Below are 20,291 nucleotides of genomic sequence, written 5' to 3'. Positions count from 1 at the left end.
AAACAACCTCAGGGAACATGTTGCCAATGGGATATAGTATTGCAGATGAGCCCGTTTCTAATGACAGTTGGCTGTGGGAGTGACTTTCCTCTACTCCCTTGACATTTCACAGTTGTCCCCTTCATTCCCACAAGAGCACTCGGATTTCTAAAAGTTTCAGTTCCTCTGCCCTTCACATTTGGTCTCCATGGCAGTGGCATGAGGGGTGACAACAGTGACACATAGGCCTAGCAGAGTAAATAGGAATCCAGGCTCTGAACTGGATCATCCTGGGTTCAAATCCTGGGTCTTTGCCTACTAGCTCTGTCTGTGTCCATGGAAACTTGGGATGGGGAATGCAGTCTACTGGGAAAGAATATAGATAATCTAAAAGCGAAAAAGACAAAAATAGGGGATGGTTAAGGAGCATGTTTCCCTCCTTTGCGTACTGAGAAATATTGGGCATTTTCATTTTTGAAGATCCAAACATTAATAATTTATTAATGGTCTGATTTCCCATCTTAAATTCTAATTCAATTTTTCCTCATTTCCAGGTCCCTCAGGCTCTCAGGCATGCTCAGAACCTCAGTCAAATTACGTCAGAGGAAATTGCTGTTCACTTCAAGGAAAATTTCAGACCTCTCTGAACAACAAATTTCCTATCTGTTAGTGCATATAATAATGATATACAGTGGTAATCATATTGCAATATATAAATGTATCAAAGCAACACATCTGTACAGCTTAAACTTACACAATGTCAACTATATATCAACTATATCAACTATATCTCAACTGTATATCAACTATATCTCAACTTTAAAAATGATATGCATCTATTAGGGTTGTTGAAAGTATTAAATTAGTTAATGATTGTAAAGTCCCTAATACAGAACCAGGAATAGTTTAAGTGTTTTTAAGTGTTTGATTACTTTTAGCTGTTATCTTAGAAACAAATAATTGAACAAGCAGTTCCTTTTTTTTTTTTTTGGTTATGTATGGTTTACTTCTATATCCAGGGTTTCCAAATTCAGGACTCTTGTATATACTTTCAGAAAAGTAGTTTCTTGATTTCTTTTTCCTTCTGATTTTCATACAAAAAGAAGAGGCATGCTGATATATGGTGGTTTCTGTGGATTTAGTTAACATTTAAGTTTTGAATTCAACTCTATGGACCCCACTTTCTCTTTCCCTCATGGCTTGCATTCACAGAGACTTTACTTCAAAGATCATTCTAGTCAGCCTTGAGGAAGATAAAAAAGATTTGTCCCCAAAAGGCAACCTGGGGTGAGTGCGGTGCATAAAGGGATGAACGGTTTGGGGAGCCAGAGAACCAGCTTCCACAAGCAGACAGGGTGCCTTCCCACAAGAATCTCAGTTCTTTCTGGCCTGAAATAAGGTCACCGTTGACTCATTTCAGTTTCCGTCCCCAGACAGAAGCAAGCCCCAGTCCATGACAGGAAATTGTTTTTGACTGTCGGACACAACAACGTTTGAAATCGAGATTAAGGCCTGTGAGTCTTGAGTGAGCAAAGTGGACATAAATGTGGGAAATTCCCCTACCTACCTTGAGAGGCTAACCTGGGGTGAAATTGTTTTCTCAGGTTTATCTTTCCAGGTGTTTTATAGAAGCCTGAAGAATCAGTCAGTGGGTGTGAGTCATCTGGCAGTGGTAAGATGAGGAATTCTTAAAACATGGTATAGAAGTCCAGCATCTGGCAGGGAAAACAAAGCAAAGCAGTCCTCGATGGCTTTTATCTCACCCCCATACCATGGGGGCCTAATTTTCCTTCTTAAGTTTTGGACAGATGCAGATAGAGACACCGGTTTTCTAATCTCTTTTTGTCCATTTCTGTTTCCCCCCCCTTTTTCCTTACTCTCTAAAAAGCCAGAGCAAGTACTTTTTTAAGATGAATGTATAAAAGATCATAATCAGGAAACTGGCTTTTTGTGTAAAAAATGGTTAAAAGAGGGAGAAAATGGAAGAAGAGAGACAGGAGAGGTGGAGATGGGAAAAGGGAACTGGAAAAGAGAAAGGGACAGGAAATAAGGAGAGGAGAGAAGGGGCCTGAGCCCGCTGAGACCAATGATGAGAAGCATGTGTTTACTTAAAAGACTGTCCGAGAGCACACTTTGCTAAATTGCACTCTTCCATTTGCCCAGCCGTAACTAAAGAAAACAAAGGCTGTTTCAGGAGCTATTTCAGGGGAAGGCAATTGCTGCAATTCACCTAATTTAAATAGGAAGGTGTTTAGTCGTTAAAAACCTGCCAGAACAGAGTTTCTGTAAATTTGAAATTTTTCAGTTGCTGGAAGCCATGACAAACTGGCCCCTAGGTGTCCCCTACTTTGCAGTGCCCACAGCACTGGTAAGTCTGGGTGACAACAACGTTTCCAATGCCCGTTCGAAGTCTCCTTGGCCTGCCTTCCTGAATCACAGTAATACAAATTCTAATTTAAAATGAAATGACCACCTGAAACCTATGTAACTTTACTAACTATTGTCACCCCAATAAACTCTAATTAAAAAAAGAAAAAGAAAATGAGCATCTTAAATGTCTTTTTCTTAGAATACAGTACTCCATTTCATTTAGGTTAAATATACCTGTTTACTTACTGTCAACTTTATCCCTTAGAGCCCAGGAGTCAAAGAACGCAGATAAAAATAAGTCAAGCTAGTTTGAAAAAGGGCCGAGGTACTTTTTCTCCTGTTATTATTTTTACTTTGAGGACACCTAGTGGCACTTTATTGGCTGTGTGTTCTTCAAAGGCAAACTGAAAGAAACTTCAGGATGTAGTAACGGTGGGGGGGGGGAGACTTATTTTTCAAATCAACACTTTCACACTTCAGTAAGGACTTTCCCTCAGCCTGAAGACAAATCTGCTGTGGCCCTGGGTGATAAACAGGACCTTGCCAGGTTGTGCTGCCAAATTCCCACTCCCACCTTTCAATGTTATAAAAAAAAAAAAAAAAAAAAAAAATTCCCTTGGCCTAATTGTTTCATAAGTGGTATTTAATGATCTCATTGTTTATTGACACCAGTGACCTTTCCTTCAGACTACAGAACAGCCACAATGTGGTCAATTCATCAATTAATGAACAATATTGATGGTCTGCTTTGGGTAGACATTTTGAGGAGAATACAAAGATAAGACAAAGATCTAGGCAAAAGGGAATTTTTCACCTCTTCACCTCTGGTGGTGAAATGCTTTTTCCTAGCAGTGTCCTCCGACTTAATGACCTAATCTGTCAGACTCTCCTTTTCCTCATCTGAAACATGGAAGTGGGTGTACTGAGTTCATATAGTGGTTGTAAAGATTACATGAAAACTCGAGATAACTCACATAGTGCCTAGTATCTGGTAGATAATAAATAATCATTAATATCCTTTCCTCTCGACTCCCTTCACCTAACCCCACACCTTGGCCATGGCCCTTGCTGTAGTTGTCTTCTGGACAGGTGTTCACCACTCCACAGAACTCTGACAATGCCACTCTGACCCATCCCTGTTTGAGTCTGGGTGCCAAGCATATCTCACAGCTATGGTTCTAACTTGAAATTCAGATCTACTGGCTTGCCCTGCATCCATCTTACAACCCTGTTGTAAGTCAAAGAAAGTCACAGAAGGTTAAATCTGGTTCATACAGGGATCTCATTATGAATGAATGAAATTAACCCTATTAATGAGAATAGTCCATGGATCATTTCCGTACACTAACAGGCCTTATGTTTCCTTTGAGTAAGCTTTTGCTTTGTTCAGCAGCTTTCTGGGGAATCCCCTTTGACTCAGAGATTGTTTTGGTTAGTTACTGATAACTTCAAATAAATAAAAATTGGTTCCTAAGTCTCTTCAGAAGAATCTTTATTTTTCTAAAATACTCCCCCCCCCAAAAAAAAAACCAAAAAAACAAAAACCAAACAAAACAAAAACAAAACCAGGCAATTCAATTAATACTTCTTATACATTTGTGTGTGTGTGTGTGTGTGCAAACTTATAATAGCTCAAATTCTGTTGGGACAAATTCCCATCACAACAGATAGCTTTGTGTAATGAAAAGATTTCTCAGCCTCTCAGTTTGTGGGTTGAGAACTAATCCAAAAATCCAAGTTTGTCCTTCAGTCAGTGAATAATGCACAATTCCGTAGTTCTTACTCTTTACATGTGACTAAGCCTTACCTACTAGTGGAAGATTAAGGTATTAACTATTAAGGGAGGTATTAAGTAAGGTATTGCTAAAATTTGGTATTCATAAGCATCAGTGCCTTAATGAAGTTCGGTAAGGATTTGAATTTCTCCTTTTCACGTATCTGGCTGACACATTGTCTTGGTAATGGCAAAGCTCCCAGGCAACTGAAATTTCCAGAAGTACATATTGTTAGTTACCAATTGAAACTGATTTTACATTTCATTTCCCATTGATATTTTTAAAAATTCGTAATTGCTGTTCATTTAGCTTAATCATTTTCAATTTTGACTTGTTATAAATCATTTGGTTAACCTTACAGCTTGAAGAGAAATATATTTAGATCACCAGCATTTTCAGCTTATAATTTTTCAAAAACTAACTAGACCTTAAGACTTGCACACATTGAAATTAAAATATGAATCATTTTGTCTTGGGTTGGCTTCCCAGAAAACAGCTTAAAGCAAAGACTTCTGTGCAAGTAGTTTATTTGGGAAGTGATTTCAAGAGTGAGGGACTGGGGAGAGTGAAACAGGAATGTGGGAAATCCAATATGAGGGTGTGTTATTGAAGTTGCTGTAGTAATCAGTGGAGTCCAGAATTCCCTAAAACCTCTGGAGAACCTTGCAGGTGATTCCTTCCCACCTTCCTTGAATTCCTAGATGACCCTGTATATGACCCTGTCTTATTTGAGAGTTGACCCCAAGGGCTTTTAGGGCACATCTGGACTGCCCAGCAAGAGTCAGTGAAGGTTCTGAGGCAGGAGGTAAGAAGGTGCTCATGGTGAGTTGGGTCTGAGTTTGTATGGAGCTGTCCACAGCTGCTTGGCTGAAATCAAAGGTAGTCCGAGGCATTTTGCTGCAGGGACCAAAGGTAACTGCTGACTGTCCGTAGCCCTGTGGATGGAGTAATTGTATATACAGAACTAGTCTCACAAATTAGCATGTAGAATATTTTCCATTTTTTAATTGATTATTATTGTTATCACTATTAATTGGGAATAGGTGGTTATATGAGCCTGGGAGTCTTTTGACTGCCTAAGATGTCGCTGTAATTTGCAGAACCTAAAACTGAGAATAACTGTATTCTTTCTTCCTGGAATTCTCTTCCTATTGCTGCCCTCACCCCCTTAGTTTGTGCTTGCATGGTCTTACCCACCGTCGAATATAATGTTTCGAGGAAATCTTTCTCAGATTCTTCTAGTTGGAAGTAATTTCTTCCCTTTTTGAACTGTAGTAGTCCTTGGTGATACCTTTTCAATAGCATTTATCAGAATCTGTCTTTCAGATATCTGGCTATTTCATTCGACTCTCATTTCTGTGCTGTTTGTACTTTCTCAATTGCCTTTATCCATTTTCTAAAACCTGGTTATTCTGAATTACTTTACCTGGTAAATTTTGAACTCCCAAACATCCTTTAAGATTTACCTTAGGCAACCTTCCAGGGGACCTCTCTCCCTCCCTACCCCCATCTTCATTGCACTCCCAGATCTCCTGGTGCATGACTGTTTTAGCATTTATGATACCACATTGTACTGTAAATTCTGGTTATTTACACACACACACACACACACACACACACACACACACACACACACACACTTGCCACCAGGTTTTTCAGGGGAATGTAGCCTGTTTTTCATTTAGCATTCAATGCCTTAACACAATACCTGTTCAATAAAATTAGTGAGTTCTTAATTGCTCAACTAAACATCAAACTCCTCAAGGTTAGAGATTATGTCTTATTTAACACCATATTTCACAGTCTACCATAACGTCTTTCATAGTACATGCTTTAAAAATATGTGTGCAATGCTTAGGGAAAACCCCTAAAATCTCCTTTTGTCTCTCTAAGAAAATGAGGCTATAAAGACATCTCTGACTCAAGTTGTTGAACATCTATGGATTGCATTTCAATTTAAGAAACTCTAGGTATAAAAACATCAATGACTCAAGTTGCTAGGTGTCTGCAGACAGCATTTCTTTTGTCAATTTTAAATCAAAATAGTGATTCAGGCTGTTTCAGCAGAAGTGAAAAATGACACAATATGTAGATAATGCACTAGATGAGTCAAATTAAATTTAGAACAAGAAACCAATTTTGAAAGCACACCTAGTCATTGCCTGCCTGGGTTTCCTCTTACAGTGCGCCCACAAAACAAAGCTATCTTGATGTGTATTTTGTTGACCTAAGAGAGTAACTTCACATATTGCAAAATGGAGGTTTTACATTGATTACATTACAATAACTTTTGTAAAGCTTATGTTTTCACAGCATCCTTCTTACTACTTATTTCCACTTTCCTTTTTCTATTTTTTTTTAGCTCAGCTTTAGAGGGATCTGAAATACTCTTATAAACAAACATATATTTCTATTAGTGGAAAAAGTAATATATAGAGATTTTTAGGGTCAAACACAAAATACCTAGTGTAAAAATTATCATTCTCTTGAATATTGACCAATTCTCATTCTGTTTCTCTCTGAATTTGAGTCTTTACTCTCACATAAGTCTGACCTTTATGTCCTTTTAGGAAAAAAAACAGTTGTGCATGTTTTAGAGATGTTTTGGATTCTTTTAATGGGGAAGGGGATAACTATATTCTATAGTAAAGTTGAGACTTAATAATCCCAAGGAGAAGTAACACATGAACTTTATTGCACATCAACACACACATAGGGAGTGCAGGAAAATACTGTATTAAAATTGTAATACTCAATATATACCCTTAACAAAAGATGAACACAAGTCATGTGTGTACATTTTTTTTGCACTCCCAGTGCTTGATAGCGGAGAATAGTTCTGATCTTAAGGGTGTTAATTGTCTGAGGTTAGAGAAGATAAGCAATTATACTCCAATCAAAATAGTTACATCTGGTAAATAATAAGTAAATAAGGTCAGAGGTTCTCAAGAAGAAAATTATATTCCTTTATGTTTTGTTCAGAAATAATTCAAATTAACATTTTTTTAAGTCAAATGTTCCTGGGAGGATTAAGTGTTGGGGTATGTGTGCACACACGTGCGTAAGCCTGTTATGATGCATATTACTGGGACAAACACAAATATATATATACATGCGTGAATATATATATTATTACAATTAATAATATATTATTAATTACAATTAATACAATTAATAACATATATTATTATTGCCTAGTTGTATCTAGCCATTTTGAAAGAATATCTACGTAGGGGTCTGGGTCGGGGGGAGAAAAGATAATTTTGGATCACGGAACACCTCATGAAGAAGGCAAGCCTGGTTGGCCCACCATACTCAGGACCTTTGGAAAGCTTAAGGGTGCAAGGAAGACAATAAATGTGGTAGTTCAGATGTGATAGGATCCCAGGTTCACCACTTACCAGCTGTGTGATCTCGGGTAAATTGTTTAATCTCCCTGGGCCTTAGTTTATTGTGAATAACAGTAGACCCACCCCATAGGGCTGTTGTGCTAATTAAATGAGATTAATACATATAAATGCTTAGGACATAAGCACTCAATAAATATTAGTCTCTGCGCTCCTCCTGTTTTTCCTCCTCCTTCTTTTTCCTTTTCTTTTCCTCCTGAGTCCCCTGGTGGATAGAAGGTAAGAATGTACCAGCAAATGCAAGACACATCAGAAAAAGAAGGCAGACAGATATAAGAGAAAAATTTCAGTGAGCTATGGTCTTTCTCTCACAATTCTGTTTGCTCTGTCTGTCTGTTGTCTGTCCTGATATGGAGGAGGCTACAGGGACCACAAATTTCTCCACTACGAGACTCTTAGCTTCATGTAACCATTGAGCCCCTGAACTGTAAGAGCTCTCAAGAGGTTCTGGCAGCCTTTCTCTTTGCACTAGGGTTGAAAGTGAAAGCAGTCACCTTTGAGGCATCTGGTTCTCCAGGCGCCTCCACTGTATCCTTAGATAAAGGAAATAAACTGGGTGTGAGCACCCCTGGCCTGGCTTCACTCCACAACATGTGTGTGGAGGGAGAGACGACTCTCAGTGCCTGGTTGTTCATAACACCTGTCTATCATTTGGTGACTGCCTCTTTTTCCAATCTGTAAGCACTTACACTGCAGATAAAATAGTTCCAACCAATAAATAGTGAGTATTTACTATGTGCCAGGTGCTTTTCTAAGTGCATTCTGTGTATTAAGTTCTTTCATCCTCACAGTTACCCTATGGGAGAGATAGTTGTTATTATCCCAGTTTGACAAATGTGAAAACTAAGCCGCAGAGAAGTATAGTAACAGAATCAAGATTAAACCTTGCCATTCTGGCTTCAGGGCCTACTCTTAACAATCGTGCTTCTCAGAGCCCTCTACGCTACTCAGCTCCTTGAAGGCCATCCCTTCTGTGCTTACAAGCCGTCAGAGGGTTGTTCATTTTGTAAGGCATGCCTTTCCCTTTGATTCTTCACCTGGTATCTCCTGTTAGCCTTAAAATTTAATTCAGGCAAGTAACCCCTATTGTACTCCATTGTATTTGATAACTTAGTTTTCTCCTCCACCAGAGTGTTAGGTCTTTTTTCCTATCCCTAGTCAATTGTAGAGTGCCTGGAACAAAGGAGGTGCTCGATAAAGTCTGTGGAATAAAAGAATGAATTGTGTATTAGGTGAAATTTCTTTCAAGGTATGAGTATGTAGACATATCCAGTCAGCTGTGGTTGCCATGAACCCTGAAGTTTGCAAAGAGCTAAAACACTTCACAGCTTCTCTTTATGGAGAAGAGACTAATGACACGGTCACTTGCTTTTCTAAGGAAAAGAAGATACTGGCAGCATGATTTCCATGTCATGTTTATGGTGTAATTTTTGATGGTTTGGCACTAGGTGGAGCCCAGGAGCCTTGCAGGGAAGCTCACAAGAAACAGAACTACTAGCAACTCTCAGCTTGTGCTTGAAATACTTTTAAAGATTATTGTTTTTTAAGATTTGCAAACTGGTATATTATTTGAGCCAGTTATTTAATTGTAGTCATTGCCCATTCCATTTTTTTTTTCTCCACTGGTTATCTTATTATTTTTTAAATTGACTAAGTATTCATGTCCCAATACTTAGAGTGGATTTTCAATATTTAGGTGAAGGCTATATTTGGTCATTGAGACTCAAATCCCAGATATTTCTCTGCCCCAAACCCCCAATCTCCCTCCTTTTTCAGGGCAATGTGCAGGCACTGAAGGTCTGACATGTTAAAAAAAAGCCTTGGATTAGTTGCAGGAATTTTCTTTTTCCTTTTGTCTCCCTCTCCCTCCCACCACTCCCCTTCCCACTCCGTCCTCCTCCTTCGCCTTCTTTTAGCATTTCTGTAGGTCAAAAACAGCATACATCATCAAATGAAGTTGGTTCAACCTCGGAGTTCTGACTCTGCCTTTGACTTGCCTTGTGACGTTGGTAAGTCACTTACTCTCTTTGAGCTTAGTATTTTCATCTGTAAAATGGCAAGAATTGGTGTCACCATGAAAGACCATTAATATTTTGATTTTTTCATAATTTTGCCCCTAAATTCTTCTGTCATTGGCTGGTTCTCCATGTCTTTGCCTAGCACACATTCTTGACTTTTATCAGTTGTTGGTAAATTATGGACTTTCATTAGGCAGCAGTCATTAATTATGGGGTACTAGGGACCTGTAGTGTACCCTAGTGTCTCGAGTTCATTGTTGCTTTCCTGGAATAAGTTATTTACAGGATACGGAGTTACTGTGAAGCCTATTTAGTCCAATTAAAGGAATACAATAACATAAATTCATGTTTCATTATATTGACACCCTAGTTTGTCCCCTCTATAATTAGTTATAGTGAGGCAGCTGATGTGGCCTCTAATTATATCTATAGAATATGTGGTAATCTCTGTGCAGAGAAGCATTTTTAATCCTTCATAGTAAGATTATTACATGGAAAGTTGAACCAAACCTCAACTTTTCACAGTATCATTCATCCTGGGCAGGATGTTGCACCAAATCCCTCAATAAATTCCCCCAATAAATTTCTTGATATACAAATCCTGAGAAAATGCCTTAAGAAAATAATTTGATGATTAAATAACTTAGGAAACACTGCCTATTAGGTATGGAGTTTCACAACAAATAATGCATTAAAGGCTTTGAGAAAGTCAGCAGTGTACATTCTTGTTTGACTTTCACCTACCATTTCCAAATTTCTATGATTTTTCCTCCCCTCCCCCCATAATATTGTACAGAGCTTGGGATCCATGGAACATATCTCAAACTTATTCTCCTTTATTCTTAAAATTTTCTCAAAGCCAGGTGTTTTTTTTTTTTTTAACTTAACTTCCTATGATAGCCAGTATCACTATTTAACCTCAGGACCAAGAAAAATATTCAGAATTTAACTTTTCTTTGACTTATTTACTTAATAGTAAACAAAGGTGAAATTATAGTTGGAAATTGTATTTTGAAATTGCAGTTTCTTCTAGTTTGAAAGAGATTTCCGTGTCCAAACTTACTGACTGCTATCAGTAGACCAGGTAGATTTGTTTTTCACTTGAAATATGATGAAGGAAGGCACACAATTCTGGACCAAACCATGATGTAATTTACCCATGTTTCTCATTTCCCTGATGCTAAAACCTTTTTCCTTGTATTTAATGGAAATGGCTCTTATTGTCATCTCATCCCTAGGCCTGAGTTCAAATCCTGACTCCCTGCGATGAGCCTTTTTGCAAGTCAACTAACCTCATTTTCCTCATATGTAAAAGGATGTAATATTAGTATCTATATTATGAAGTTCTTGTGAGGATTCCATGAGCGAATTCACAAAGCACAAAATACTTGAAGCACTACCTGGTAAACCTTCCATGTTGTGAGCTATTCTGGTTAAAGCTCGGGATGCTATGCTTAGGTGGTAAGAGACGTGATGCATCAACCTCTCCTCACCACCCTCATCATTATTCAGATGTAACATTTTCAAGAAATAGGTAAATTTTTGGCTCTGTGTAATCAAGGCAAGGATTCCAGACCATATTTTGTTATTTGGACAAAATTCTATTTTGCCTTCTCTTCTGTGTTTTTAAGATCAATTACTTATTCATCCAATATTAATATTAATCGACTGGCTAGTTTTCTAGGTACTGTGCTAATTGTTGTAGATACAGTGTTGAATGAGTTATACACGATTCCTCTCCTTGTGGACCTCAGAATTTATAGACACCAGCAAAGAGCATACTGGGTGAAATGAAAGAAGAAATGATGAGAGCAGACAGGAGTTGTTCAACTTGGGTAGGGAGCTTATGGAAATTATCATAGAGGGGGGTGACATCAAAGTTGACATCTTAAAGATTCATCAGAGTTCCCCATTTGGTAAGGTGACTGGGGAACAACTGATGTTATATGAGAGGAAGCAAGATGTTCAAAGAAATGATAGAAATTCTGCATGGCCTAAGGATAAAATGCATGGCTGCGAAGGAGGTGTGCATGGTGAGAGATGAGGCTAGATGTGCAGTTTTTCCAAATTAATTAGGGCTTTTGTGGACTGTAAGGTAGAGTGATCATCTGACCAGCTGTTATCTATTCATAGCCAGGCAAAAGATTCTCATCAGGAAACCTTCCAGATGGCAGGATGCCCTTTTTCAAGGTAACAATTTTGATAGAGTTTTTAATAGCCATACTGATGCCTACCATCTATAATGTTAATTTGACATTTTGGAGGCTGGCTTGGAAGGCAATATACATAAACCAATGACACTGAGACTCTATCATTGGGGTTCAGCAAAGCTGGCCACAGGGGTGAAGTCATTTGTGGTGGTTAGCTGAAAGACGACCGCTGGCTCCAGCTTAGCTCCGTGCCTAGCATCGGGAAAAGACAAAACCCCTTAGACTGTGCTCTTACTATGGGAACTGGTCCAAGAGCATTCATCTCCTAGGTGTCTTAGTAGCCAGAGAGATCACAGAGTATCACAAAATTAGACATGGTCTCCACTGACATTTTTGCTAAGCAGATCATTTTCTTTTTTACTAACCTAAGACAGGCATTGAAAATTGTTTCAGAGTATAGAATCTTAAGCTACTTTTTAAAAACAAACACCCTGATTCTAATTTTAGTCACTTTCAGCAGATGTGCTCGCTTCACTTCTTAGTATTTTGACTGTTATGAAATATCAATTCATAATGAAACCCAAGTTTCTTCTGACCAGGGAGTCTGATCATGCCATGGGGAATGGAGTCATAACGAAAGGGACATTGTTTCTCTCTCATTTTTCATAACTGAATTATAGATTATCTTCTCTTTTATTCTGCTGATATCTTGCTTGGAAATATTCTTGCTTGTATCATCAAACTTAACCCTTTGCAGAAAATTTTGCCACCGCATTACATGCACTTTAAGTAGTGAGTCTTTACTTGTCATGTCAGAAAATGGAACTTATCCTGAATATGTCCTGCAAAGTACCGGTTGGGAACTGCAATCTCCTGGGGAAAGCTCTCTCTCCATTGCCTGGTGCTATGAGCTCCTTCTCCAGGTCTCTTTCTTGGTTTATTTTGCATTCTTTTTATCATGCAGTGATGATGGGAAAGGTTTTATCCCATTTGGGGTTTTAGAAGTAAGAGTGATTTTTTGATTGAGCCTGAATTACAAAGGATCTCCTCATCACAATGCTCCCAGTTTATTTCCATTAAACAAAACTTCTGTCTGCCATTTCCCTGAATGATATTATAACTCTTCAGTACATTCATTCTTTCAATAAATATTTAACAAGCACTTTCTGGGTGCTAGGCACTGTTCTGGCACTGAATACACCTGTGAATTAAACTGACAATTATACCTGTTCTCATATAACTTATGTTCTAGATAGGAGAAAAAGACAATACACAATAAACATAATCAACAAGTTCTACTTTAAAGGTCTGGAAGAACAAGTGTATTCTAATACTAGAAAATACAATCTTTATATTAGGAGGTAAAATATACACAGTTCACAAAATGATATAAAACATTTCAGTTCCCAGAATATGCTTAGGAATGAGCTTCCATATGTGAATTCCTCTGATTGTCTTAAAATATTTTGGTTTGTTCAAATCAGGATCCAAACAAGCCACTCGCTGGTTTGGTTATTTCATTGAAGTTTTTAAAGTCTCTTTTAGTCTGGAAAAGTGCCTTTCCATGATTCCAGATTACCCCCGTTTTCCACTGTTTGGCTGAAGTGTCGGTTGTCCTATAAAGTATTTTACTGTAGAAGATGCTATTAATGCCATGTTCCTATTCCTTTGACAATGACTGTTCTCATGCACACTGACCTAATGGCTTCCAAAAGAAAGCATCTGGGACCTCCTTTGGGCTTTTTTGCCTCTCCCCACCACTAGCCAAGCATGAGTTAATAATAACCCCCTCCGTCTCCACTGCTCCCCAGCAGCCTTCAACCAGTGATTGATGAGAATGGATAAATGATTCAGCTTCCTAAACTTTGGGATAACTCTGAGATATACTCTACTCTGTTTTTCAGAGTTCCTTTGTGAGATTGAACCTCACCTATCTGCAATAGTACCCTGCTCAGTAATCCTAATAGTGGTTTCCTTTCCTTTCTGCTAATTTCAAATGATATCCCAGAAAAAAACCATAAACCTTGTTTCAAGGTCTTCTTTTGGGGAAAACCCAACCTAAGATATCTGCTATCTAAATCTGGTTAAATAGTTCTCATGATGTCATTTAATTTATTAGTCTATTTCCATTGATTGGAGTTAGAACTAAAAGATTTTTTAGATTCACTGTTGTTTTGGGGGGGAGGTGGGTGTAGGTAGGTTAAGAATTTTCATAGATAGTGCTGAGTACCTCATCTTACATCCCACCAGGAATGAAATAATGCCCGGTTATCTCACTTTTAGTAGATCAGTAAACTGAGGTAGTGAAAGTATGTTATTCCTGGCCTAATGGTTTTAATAGCCATTGATGACCATTGCTTGAATTAATTATTTCGTTAGGAATTGTAAAATGATGGTTTTCTTAATTGTATTATTTGGAGAAGGAAGTTCTAGGCAGAGGAATCAGCACGTGCAAAGACAGAGAGGTGAGGCCAAGTATAATATAAATAAGGAAAGTATGATTATTTCACAAGGTGTGTTAGGGGATCAGTGGGAGATCAATTTGGAAATGTAGGCAAGACCTTTTTTTTCATATTGCTGAAGACTTAGATTTTGTCCTAAAATTAATGAGGAGACACTGAGGGATGTTAAATGTGTCCATTATCAGGAACGTATCTTTTGGAATTATCACTCTGTTAATATTGTGAAACATAGATTGGCGCTTGGTGAGAGTAGTTAGGAATATGTTGCCATGGTCAAAAGTAGAGGGAAGGGGAAAGATAAGTTATATTATTTTATGAGTGAAAATTGGTAGAAATCAAATTTTGGAAAAGGATTTTCCCACAGGGAAGTTCTGTATTAATGTCAGTTATTGATGACATTGCTACAGCAGTCTGCCATCCTTAAGACAAACATTGAATTATAGATCTACTTTTCCTTATATTTAATTTGAAAATATTTTCTTTTTAAAACTCACAGGTTTGAGTTATGATAATTTTCAGGTTCAATGAAGTTTCATATACAGGCAAAGAAGAAAATGCTTTCAAAAGAGAGAAATATTTTTTGTAATCTAAAATGACTTCATTTGCTGCAATTTCAGAGAATTTTATTTTAACTTTAGTTCACAAATGCTTTAACAAGTGTTAAACAGAAGCAATGGAGACAGCTTTATTAATTGGAATTTTTCATGATAGTCATGCTTTTTTTTTTGCTAGGAAAGCAAGGAGTTTATATTCTCAAAATTCATTACAATGTCAGTATGCATCAACCAGATAAATCATTTCAAAAATCTTTTAATTTTGAAAAGAGGGTGAAATAACCTTCAGACACATTTGTTTGTGTCAATAAGTAAGAGCTCAGTTGAACAATGTTATGAGTTAGAGCACAGATTGTATACACTGGCTGAAAAATTACTGGCTGATTCAGTTTAATGCATAATTTTTCATCATCACTTGAAATTAAAGAACCAAGCCAAAATTAAAAAAAAAAAATTACTTGTGTAAGGGAAGAGCAGCTTTTACCAATTGTTTGCCAATTTGTCTTTCATAGGATAAAAGACATTTTAAAATGCAATTTTTACAGGTGCTTTGACAGGCCTGAAATTCTCATTCTTGTTTAGGCTAAGGTAGTACTTCTTACCTTTGTTATATCTTAGGTCATCTTGAGGGCCTTTAACAGAACAGATCTTCTCTCCAGAAAAATGTTCATATTTACAAATGTTTTCCACACTATTTTGGAGCATTCTTTTTTTTTTTTTTTTGAGCATTCTTGACCTACTTCCTTGAAGTCCATAGATTTCAGGTATTGAACTACTGCTTTAAGTATTCAATTCTCAGAAACAGTCATCTGAAGGACAATTCTATTTTTAATCTTGAGTTTGACTCCTGATGTTACATAAAGCTATAGTATGCTTTTGTTAGAAAGGGGTCTGAATATCAAGGGATGATATGATCAGTACATTGGCTTTCACGCTGGAGTATATCCACTTACACTTACTTTTCCTAGTCATTTAGAGAAAACAAAGCAGTCTTTCAATTTAAAATTAGTTTGAAAGAACCTAATTTATGAGGAAAAAAACATATTCTCTAGGGAGTTAGGTATTGGCATTAGAATGATCTTCAAGAAGCATATAGTCATGAAATATTTTTCCATGAATGTCCTTCTAGCTGCCCTTTGGATAATGAACACATGAACCCTCCACCTGCATCACAACATAAAAGATTTGGATTAGAGAGGGGAGCCCTGTGTTTGTTCGTTGGCATATATTTCCTGTTTCTAAGTGCATGTTCTCTAATTGAGGAATTTAGTTTCTACTTTTGGCCTTGAAGTAGGTCCAGACATTGAATTTCTTGATTTTATTTTTCAAATTCAACACATTCCTTTGCTGCTTCAGGCTCCGTCGGCACCATGTGAGTTTGGTTCAGCAGAACTTAGGGTGAGTACATTCCTAAGATGACTTATGTGTCTGGGAACTTGGTACTATTTGAAAATAAATATATGTGGTTTTATAAGAGGATACCCCTAATGGCAGCCAATTATTTCCCCACATTGATATAACATTTTAAAAAGATTTTTTATTAAAAATAGAGCTAACATACAATATATTAGTTTCAGGGGTGCACCATAATTATTTAACATTTATATACCTAAAGAAGTGATCACCATGATAAGTCCAGCAACCATCTTACGCTGTACTGTGCTATCACAATATTATTGACTGTATTCCTTATGCTGTACATTACATGCCCGTGCCTTATTTGTTTTATACCTTGAAATTTGAACTTCTTATTCCCCTTCACCTTTTTCCCACTTTTTAAATTTCTCATTTACAGTTGAAATTCAATATTATTTTATATTAATTTCAGGTGTATAGCCTAGTGGTTAGACATCTATATCATTTAAGAAGTGATCCCCCTGACTAGTCTAGTACCCACCTGGCACTATACATAGTTATTACCATATATATTATTGACTATATTCTCTATAATTTACATTCCCAAATTTGTAACTACCAATTTGTATTTCTTAATCCCTTCAATATTTTTACCCTGCCCCCAACTCCCTCCTATCAGCCCCAAAACATCTAGTACCCACTTAACACCATACATAGTTATTGCAATATTATTGAATATATTCCATATGTTGTACCCTACATCCCCATAACTACTTTTTTAACAACCAATTTGTACTTCTTAATCTATTCTCCCTTTTTCACCCACACCCTCAACCCCCTCCCATCTGGCAACCATCAAAATGTTTTCTGTATCAGTTTGTTTCTGTTTTTTTGTTTTGTTTTCTATTTAGTTCCTTAGTTTCCACATATAAATGAAATCACATTTCATCTGTCTTTCTCTGTCTGATACTCTTCTCAGCACAATACCCTCCAGGTCCATCCATGCTGCCACAGGTGACAAGAACCCATTCCCTTCCACTGCTGAGCATATTCCATTTCATATATGTACCACTTCCTCTTTATCCATTCTTCCATCCATGCCAGGCTGCCTCCATATCTTGGCCATTGTAAACAATGGTACAATGAACATATGGATGCACAGGTCCCCTTGAAGTAGTGTTTTGAGTTTCTTCAGATAAATAACCAGAAGTGGGATTATGGGTCCTTCTTGGTTTCTTGTGGCTTTTGTTTTAAAGTCTATTTTGTCTGGTATAAATATTGCTAACCCAGCTTTTTGTGTGTGTGTCTATTTTTATGAAATAACTTTTCCATCTCTTAACTTTCCATCTGTGTGTGTCTTTCTATCTGAAGTGAGTCTCTTGAAGGCAGCATATATAAGGGTTTTGTTTTTTTATCCATTCAGCCCTCCTATTTGATTGGAGCACTTAATTCATTTATGTTGAAAGCAATGTTGAGAGATATATAGCTATTGCCATTTTATTATTCATAATTTTTATTTTTATTTTTTTCCATCTTAAAGAAGTCCCTCCAACATTCCTTATAATGCTGGTTTGGTGGTGATAAACTCCTTCAGCTTTTTTTATTTTTGTCTGGGAAATTCTTTATCTGTCCTTCAATTTTGAATGATAGCCTGTGTTTGTTTCCATGTATTAGGTAGGTTTGCTGTCTCTCAGTCTTGGCCAGGTGGCCTTATGTAGTAAGTGCCCTGTGGGACCCTGGCACACTCTCCTTGTTCACCTGCTCCAGGTCCTCCAAGAGTGTCCCTTGTGTGGGTTGTGTGAGCCCTCCTGTTATAAGTGAGCCTTGATTGCTATTGGCAAATCAGTGGGTGATATTGACCCTTATCTTAGACTGATTGGCTGTGGGGTTTGGCCATGTCCACAGTTTATAGGCTGCTGTGTGGGGGACTTACCTCACTGAGTGGGATTCACCCCAGCAGGCTCTGGTGCCTGTTGAGACTGGTCTTTGTGTGTGCTGCTTGTGGGGCTAATTGGGTGTGCTTTGCTGTGGTCTGAAGCCAACCTCCAAATTTGTTGGTTTTGGCCCCTCTTGGGAGAGGCTGCAGTACAAGTCCAGGTCACCCACTGTCTGTGATTGGCCAGGGACTACGTGGTAGGAGCTAGAAAGTGATCAACTGTTGTTTGTTTTCTATGCTAAAGTTGGACGCAGGTGGGAGAGGTCACACTGTGAACCGAGGTCAGCTGCCACCAGTACTGGGTCTGGGGTAGCTCTACCCAAAGCCAGGATACCCTGAAGCCTACTGCCACCTGCGGGCTCCCTTAAGGTTCAGCCACTGAGAAAGCCTTGGGCGGTACATGAGTTGGATGAGGCAGAATCTCAGGGAGTCACTAGAGAGGGAAGAGTTGTGGTCACCAGGTTAATGGAGACTCTGGTTTTGGTGCTTGTGTTGAGTCTGGAGCAACTCAGCAAAAGTCTAAGAACATGTCAACGCCAGTTGCCACCTACCTGAGGTCCATGGACTCTGATAGTTTTCCAAGAAACGGTGCAAGATGTGCTGGGCTGGCTGCTGGTGAGAAAGTGCCTCTGGCTTTAGGGGAATTGGGTGGGGCAGGGTCCAGGGAAGCTCACCAAACCAATTTAGATTCAGACTTGGCCATGGATATGGGGGGAGGACTCAACACAGGAAGGATGGCACCTGCCTGCTGGCTACATGGGAGGAAGACCCCAGACAGGGAAAATGGTGACTGTCCTCCAGCCCTCCCTTCGAAGCCACACACCTCAGTCTGTACCCTGTATGCCTCCGACACCCCCTGAGTCATTTTCCCTCTGCTGGAGCCCAAAGTGAGTGCCTGGGAGTGAGAGAATCTGTGTGAAATCCCTTTAAGAGGATGTTTGGGTTTCCCATGGCCTTCTGTTCCACCAGGAAGGTCGGAGTCCCCACTGGTTTTCACAGACAGATGTTGTCGGGGCTCGTCTTCCTGGCACCGTACTCTGGGATGGGGAACCTGGTGTGGGACTGGGGTCTCTTGTTCCTCCAGGGGAACCTCCATGGCTGAGATATCCCTCTTGATTCTCAACCACCACATGGAGGTTTGGGGTCAAAATTTCACATCTGCCCCTCCTACCAATCTTGATGTGGCTTTTTCTTCTATATATCCTTAGTTATATAACTTCTGCTCAGCCAGGTTTCAGATGGTTCTCCATGTTGATTGTTCTATAATTACTTGTAATTTTAATGTGTTCACAGAAGGAAGCATGCACAGTGTTTACCTACTTTGCTATCTCGGATCTCCCCCTTGTATAGCATCTATAATTCATAAAATGCTTTCATATTAATGATCTGTATTTTGAATAAAGGGCAGGCATTACTATGTCAAACTCATGGGTAAGGAATGGAGACTTAAAAATTATTGAGATGTACAGTTAGTAAATGAGAGCTGAAATTCCACCGTGGGTGTCCTGGCCTTTACTTTGATACCTAAGTTCTTAAAGGTATTTAAAAAATTATTTTGTTCCTTTATACTTATGTTGGTAAATTGAATGATTATTTTATGCATATAATTTATAGAATTTATTGTTGTGATTTACCCTCACATTGGGTACATTCCTGGCCATATTTCAGTCCTGTTAGTAGTTAACCACCTATACTTTGGATGGATTTTAACCCAGAACTAGTCTGCATTCTGCTTCAAAATCACATTGTCTCATGAGAAAGTAGCTCTTTGTTCTTTTTTTTTTTTTTTAAATTATGTCTATATGAATTACTGCTTCTGTTTGGTGTCACTTTTCAGGAGAATAATTCATCCATGAAAGGTCATTTAACATCAGCCTTATAACCTTAATTTTATAGGAACTAGTTATAAAGAATTGTAGTTATTAAAACAAACAAACATTGCCAAGAACACCAGAAAAAATGCCTCTTGCTCATAGTAGTGTCATTTCTATGTTCCTAGTACCTCATGTTGTTCATGGCACTGGGTGAATGTCTGTATAATTGAATATTTCAAAATGTCACAACATAGGTCTTGTGAAAATTAAATTTGAATCAAGAAACCATTTCTCAACCATTTCCTTTTACAGAAATCTTGGCCTCCATAAAGAGAAAAGTCTTAAACTGGAAAAGTGTTAAACTATAGCACTCAAAAACATGCTTAATCCTCGTGTCATGCATTAAACAGGACTAGGAAAAAGTGAAAATTCACCAGACACATAAATATGCCATGCATTCCACTAGACTT

At 38.1% G+C, this 20,291-nt stretch overlaps 1 long non-coding RNA gene across 1 annotated transcript in view; it reads left to right on the top strand.

Moving 5' to 3' along the window:
* The window catches only part of LOC141571326 (uncharacterized), a 35,904-nt gene extending 33,423 nt beyond the window's left edge, over positions 1–2,481 (top strand). The window contains exon 3 of the long non-coding RNA XR_012496090.1: positions 534–2,481. This is a non-coding gene — a long non-coding RNA (uncharacterized LOC141571326). The remainder of the gene's footprint in view (positions 1–533) is intronic.
* Positions 2,482–20,291: the final 17,810 nt, after the last annotated feature.

The sequence above is a fragment of the Rhinolophus sinicus genome, linkage group LG04, assembly GCF_036562045.2.
Source record: "Rhinolophus sinicus isolate RSC01 linkage group LG04, ASM3656204v1, whole genome shotgun sequence".
Lineage (NCBI taxonomy): Eukaryota > Metazoa > Chordata > Mammalia > Chiroptera > Rhinolophidae > Rhinolophus > Rhinolophus sinicus.
Note: the sequence above shows the minus strand (reverse complement) of the source record. Positions and strands in the feature narration are given on the sequence as shown.